Source organism: Penaeus vannamei, chromosome 35, assembly GCF_042767895.1.
Source record: "Penaeus vannamei isolate JL-2024 chromosome 35, ASM4276789v1, whole genome shotgun sequence".
In the NCBI taxonomy this organism is placed as follows: domain Eukaryota; kingdom Metazoa; phylum Arthropoda; class Malacostraca; order Decapoda; family Penaeidae; genus Penaeus; species Penaeus vannamei.
Window position 1 is genome coordinate 14,456,602 of NC_091583.1, and position 7,500 is coordinate 14,464,101.

At 27.5% G+C, this 7,500-nt stretch overlaps 1 protein-coding gene across 5 annotated transcripts in view; it reads left to right on the top strand.

Annotated features, from left to right (window-relative positions):
* LOC113808168 (homeotic protein ultrabithorax) overlaps nucleotides 1-7,500 on the top strand; it is a 945,716-nt gene that overhangs the window by 17,723 nt on the left and 920,493 nt on the right. The window lies entirely within an intron of this gene.

Genomic DNA, 7,500 nt, shown 5'->3' on the forward strand with positions numbered 1-7,500 from the left:
ACAGCGTCGTATCATTACAGCAACAGTATATTCAATTTTCTAATAACTGCCCAGGTGACAAAATTGTTAGCGCTCACACGATATGCTTTACGGTCGCTTGTCTTTAACCATGAAGTGTTATAATCGCGCGTTCCTCCGAATGTTTTGTTTTATGAGAATGTTTGCGCCATAAGCAGGATTTTTACGGCGTCGACAAAATTGCACAGACAACAGGGAAGGGATGGGGGGGGGCGAGGGGCAGGGGAGGGGGTGGAATTCGCGCCGTTTTAGGTAGGGCCGAAATTTTCAAAATTTTCAATGTCCAGCGTTCTTTTTCCCCGCCCATATTGTCCGTGCGGGCGGCGGGCGGGCGGTCAGCGGCGGTTCGGGCGGCCTACGCAACGCTCTTTTGGGAGATATCGGAAAGACACTCGGGTTTAAAAAAGTCGAAAGGGCGTTTATAAAATTCTAATGATATTTACGCAAACATACCTGCTTCTATATATAGTTATTTATTTGATCGCGAATAAATAAAAGTATATAAAAGTTTGATGTGTATATAAATCTATACTTGTTTATGGAATCATTTCTTCAACAGTTCAAAGGGAAAGAAATATGACTCATAAATTATTATTTATGAAATAGAAATGCAGGAATACACTGCATAGTAAAGACACTGATGGTTATGTTATGATAATGATACTGAAAATTATTTTCATTGCTAGTTGTAATATTTAGCAGCTATGATAATGATAATAATAATAAATAATGATAATAATAATAATGATAATAATTCCGAAAATAATAGTGATAGGAATAAATACATTATTAAAAATAATACTAATAATAATGAAAATAATAATTGTAATGTTGATATTTATGCTATGATTGATAATAATAAATATAACGATTTTGATGAAAAGGAAATTATTGATGATGATGATGATAATAATAATAATAATAATAATAATAATATTGATAATGGTAATAATGATACTGGTAATAATATTATCGATATTTTGATTATGATAATAACAATGGGTATGACACTAATAATAATAATAATAATAATTATAGTAATAATAATAACGATAATAAAAACGATCATAACAATAATAATGACCATAATGAGAATTAATTCTTTATGACTACGAGAATAACCTAATCAGGATAATGGTAATATTTATGGTGACAATAATTTATAATGATATTCGGGATGATGAAAATAATAATAATATTGTTAGTAGTAGCAGTAGAAATAATATAAACGATAATGATTATGAAATTAATAATAATAATAATAGTAATAGTATGAATAGCAGCGACAATAACAGCAAAAATTACAAGAATGCTAATTATGTTGATCATGGCAATATTGATAAAACTAATTATTGTATCCTTTTAATGCTAATAATAAATACAAAACCAATAAAATAGATAATTAAGGTGAAAACTTAAATTAATAATCACAACTATTCTAACAGACTAAAATACAACAACACTCTTAACGATAAACGAAAATTAAACAAAAAAGAAGAAATATATTTACAACATCAGAACAGCATTACGAAACCGCTAACGGAGCGTCGCATCAGCGGAGAGCTCAAGCGGTGTCATAATATACGATCTTGGCTATATAGGTGATTACTGCGTACTTCAGCAAGCCCGTAACTCGTTTTCTATAATCGAAAATGATTATCATAATGATATTCAGAATGGATGGGCCTGCAGAAGTGGTCGAAATAATTAGAATGTTAATGATAATGAATGCAGCGCCATTTTTACTACACGCATTAGGATAGCTGGGTCCGTTCATGACAAAAATTATCATAATGCGCTGAAGATGGAGTTAATACTCTGGGTTAAGTTGACGGAAATATGAAAGCACAATTAGAAGATTATGATTATTATCATTATCGAGTAATATTTTGACTTTCATTTTCACGTTCAATGCCGATGTCGTCCATGTTGATAATTATTAGAAATGATGGTTTCAGTAATGATAATAATGATGATTATTATCATTACTGATAATAACAATAATGATGATGATAACAACAATAATGATAATAATAATAACAACTGTAATAATGTTAATAATAATAATAATAATAATAATAATAATAATAATAATAATAATAATAATAATAATAATAATAATAATAATAATAATAATAATAATGATAATAATAATGATAGTGATATTAATAATAACTGTAATAAAAATAGTGATAAAAGTGATAATGATAATAATAATAATAATTATAATAATAATAATAATGACAATAATAATATTAATAATAATGATAATTATGATAATAGTAATAATTATAATAATAATAATAATAATGATAATAATGATGATAATAATAATAATAATAATAATAATGATAATAATAATAATAATAATAATAATGACTGTTATAATAATAATAATAATTACAATAATAATAAAATCATAACGATAATGATGATGAAAATAATAATAATAGTAATGAAAAAATATTGATATTGTTATTAATATCAAATAGCAATAATAATAATATCTTAATAAAACAGCATTGCTATTAATATTATTATCATTTATTGTTATCATAATTATATATATTGTTATTTCTATTATTATTTTAAATTATAATCATGAACGGGTATCATCATTATTGCTATTCTATGTCTTTGTAATTGTTATCATTATCATTATTGTTGTTGTTATTTTCATTATTATTATTGTTATTACTATTATTATTATTATTATTATTATTATTATTATTATTATTATTATTATTATTATTATTATTATTATTATTATCATTAATATTACTTTTATTATTGTCATTCTTATTTTTATTATTACTTTTATTATTGTTATTATCATCGCCATCATTTTGATTTTCATTATTACTGATGTCACTTTCATTCTTATTATTACTAGCAATTATGAATATTATGAGCATTACAATAACAATCATTATAATAATTATAATGATCACTATTAATATCAATGTTATAAGTATTGTTATTATTGTTAGTATTTAACTATGAATACTTTCTTTGTTATTTTTCATATTATCCTTATTATTGTTATCATTGCCGTTATGTGTTATTACTATTATTCATTATTACTATCATCATATCATTATCATTATTGCTACTTTTATCATATTATTATCATTATGGATATTATTATCACTATTATCATTTTAGCTACTTATATTCTCATTATAATTTTTTATTACTACAGGTGCTACTATTACTATTAATGATATTGTTTCTATTTTCATTTACATTATTATCCTTATCACTATAATTTTTATACGTTTTATTTTTTTCATCATCATAATCATTATTCTCAACATCGTCTGTCGTGCCGATGATCATTAACATCATTATTATCATAATTATCTCTATTGTTACAATTTTCTTAATGTTAGTAATAACATTTTTTTCTCTCCTTGTTATGCATATTATTATTATTGTTATGGTAGCTATTATAATGATAATTTTTGATGCTCCTCTTTTTATCATTGTTATCATTTTCGTTAGCGCTGTTGTTATTGCCTTTATTATCATAAATATTTGTCATATCATTGTTAACAATATTAGAGTAGGTATTATGTTACCATCACCAATATCATTAGCATCGCTATTAATTTATTAATGTTACTATAGTATTATCATTAGTATTGTTTTACCGTTAATCAATAGTTTGCTTTTTATCATAATTAATAACGTATTCATCGTTATTGTCATTATTGCTATTACTTTTACTGTTTCATCATCACCATAATTATCATTATTAGCAGTACTGCTATTATTATTGCCATTATTATCACTGTTGTTATTACTATTATGATCATCATTATTATTATCATCATAATTATCATCAGCAGTATCATTACAGATATTAGAATACTATACATTTTATAACCATATCTTGCAGTCTGAAATAAAAGGAATCGTTTAGTGAAGTTCAGTGTATAGAGAAATATAAGTAGATAATAAAAATAAGGAGACAATATGCAAGAGGTGAAGGGAAAGGAGAGTGCAGGAGAAAATGAATGGAATATAAATTGCATTACACACACACACACTCGCACACACACACACACACACACACACACACACACACACACACACGTACACACACACACACACACACACACACACACACACACACACATACACACACACACACACACACACAAATATATATATATATATATATATATATATATATATATATATATATATATATATATATATATATATATATATATATATATATATATATATATATATACATACCCATAATTTATGGTTATTGTATTTATTATTACTGTTATTCCTCCAGTTATCATCATTGTTATTATTATTAGAGGTATTGCTATTGCTATTAGAGACACTGTAGTTCTTGTTATTGTTATTTTCATCATTACTATTATCATTATCATTATCATCACTACCATTGTCATTATCACTATCATAATTTTACTAACATCATCATCATTGGTAATATTAGTATATTTATTATCAATATCAATTTGCTTTTATCATTTTTATTATGACGATAGAACAGTACGGCGCAAAACAGCTACTTCATTCCAAGGGGTAACAGGCAAAAAACCCTTTTTGTGATATCAGTGAACAAGCTTTCGACTAGGCCTGGTAAAAAAAGAGAGAGAAAAAGAAAAAGGGAAAAAAACGACTGAGATAAGATATAAATCCAAGAAAAACAATATTTCTTCACTTTTTTCTTCTGTGAAAACGAAAACAGATTGTCACTAATGCCAGTATCATTACTATTATCGTTCTTGGTATCATTGTTAACACCGTTATTGTTATTATTATTTTATTTATTTATTTATTTCTACTGATATTGTTACCATCCCTACATAAATCATCATTGCAAATATTAGATTCTTCAGTTGCTGTCAAAATCTTTATTGTTCATGGTTCTCATTATCATCATTGTTGGAACTATCCTTGCAATTACATATATCACCATCAATATCATACGCTTTTCATCATTACTGACATCGTACAAATAAAGACATTAAGAACCGCAAAACACATCCGTACTAATGATAACGATGATAATGAGAAAAAAAAAAAACTTTAATACAATGATAATGATAGCGGATGATAGCCCTGACCACCATTCCAACAGGGCGATTACCCGAAAATTAATACACTCCCAAAGTGCTATCAAAAAATAACATAAAACTAGCGAAGGTAATGACGATGAAACAAAACTTGGACGCGAACCAGATAATGGTAATGACGTATAGACTATTATCACATATGAGTCATTAAACCGTGTTCTTTTGGTTAGCGATGTTCCAGGCATTTCGGACTAACACTGTGTATGCATGCGAGGATTTTGTGAAAGGGATCATCTCTTTGGTTTTAGTGTTAGTGTGATAATTAGTTTAAGGACGGGGGTTTAGCTGAGGGAATTGTGATTGGCGTTTTTTTTTTTTTTTTTTTTTTGATATTCGGATATTTTACGTATCGGTTATAGTATAGAGTTTTTTTTTTTTTTGTTTCTTCTTTTCTCTTTTAAATTTTCACTGCTTCCTTGTATTATTGTTACATTTTTTTTTCTTTATTATTCCTTTTCTTCTTCCTCTTCTTTTTTCTTGAGCCTTCATCCACTACTTCCTCATATTATTAATATATTTCTTTTTTCTTTTCGTTCTTTATCTTCTTGCTAATATATTTCTTTTTGTTTCTCTCCTATTCCTCTTCCCCCCTTTTCCCATTTCTTTTTATCTTCCCCCCCCCCCCCTTCTCTTCCTTCGTATACTTATATTCACCGGAAATAATGTCACAAATAGATCACAACAAGATCTTCAATCTTCACAATTCTCTCTCTCTCTCTCTCCCTTTTTTCTCTCTTTTTGGCTTATTTATTCATTCCCATCGCATACACAAACACAAGCATATACAACCGTCAACTTACACACACATACGCATGTAGTCTACCTTCTAATACATCTCGGAGACTGATAAATAGCTAAAAAAAAGGAAATAAAAAAAAAGAATGTCAACTAACAACCAAAGCAACAGAAAAAACTCAACATACATAAAGATAATCGCGAGCATTGTCGTTAGAGTTATGGTGGCGAGCAACGCAAAGGTTTAAGCTTCCTTCTGTCTCGTCTGCTGCTATTGCTAGTTTGTGTGCTAGTTGTTGTGCTATTTCTGCTATTCCCCCTTTTAGTTGATTTTTTTTCATTATTTCATTATTTTATCATTATTTTTATTTCATATTCTCCGTTTCCGTCGTTTATTTATGGATTGGTTTTCCTATTATTATCATTACTATTATTCATTTTTATTTTTCGTTATTGGTATTTCTTGCTTCCTTCTGCTACTATTGCTATTTTGTGTGCTAGTTGTTCTGCTATTTCTGCTATTCCCCTTTTTTTCATTATTATTTTTATTTCATATTCTCCTTTTTTGTCGTTTCTATTTCTATTTTTATTCGTGGGTTGGTTTTCCTCTTCCTATTATTATTATTATTTATTTTTCGTTATTGGTATTTCTTCCTTCCTTCTGCTACTACTGCTAGTTTGTGTGCTAGTTGTTGTGCTATTTTTGCTATTCCCCTTTTTTCATTATTATTTTTATTTCATATTCTCCTTCCGTCGTTTATTTATAGATTGGTTTTCCTATTATTATCATTACTATTATTCATTTTTATTTTTCGTTATTGGTATTTCTTGCTTTCTTCTGCTACTATTGCTATTTTGTGTGCTAGTTGTTCTGCTATTTCTGCTATTCCCCTTTTTTTCATTATTATTTTTATTTCATATTCTCCTTTTTTGTCGTTTCTATTTCTATTTTTATTCGTGGGTTGGTTTTCCTCTTCCTATTATAATTATTATTTATTTTTCGTTATTGGTATTTCTTCCTTTCTTCTGCTACTACTGCTATTTTGTGTGTTAGTTGTGTTATTTCTTCTGTTCATTTTTGTTCATTTGTTCATTATTATTTTCATTTCATATTCTCCTTTCCGTCGTTTCTGCTTCTACTTTTATTTGTGGGTTGTTTTTTCCTCTTCCTATTATTATTATTCCTTTTCATTTTTCGTTATTGATGTTTCTTCCTGCCTTCTGCTACTACTGCTGTTTTGTGTGCTAGTTGTCGTTTTGTTTCTGCTACTCCCTTTTGTTTATTTTTTCTTCTTCTCCTTATTATTATTATTATTATTATTTTAATATTCTTTCATCCGCCATTATTGTTTTTATTATTGTTTTCGCTGTTGATGGTTCCTTCCGCTGTTTCTACGGTTATTCTTGGGCCGGTTTCTTTACTGTCTTTGCTACCTCCCCTTTCCCCTCTACTTATTATTATCATCATTCTTTTTTTTACTCTTTTTCGCTATTAATATTTCTTGCTGTCTCCTTTGTTACTACTGCTACGGCTTTTATTCATATTTTCCTTCCTCTTATTCTTCTTGGTTTGCTTATCATCATTATCTAGTTCTACTCCCATTCGTTATCAAGCTTTCTTTTG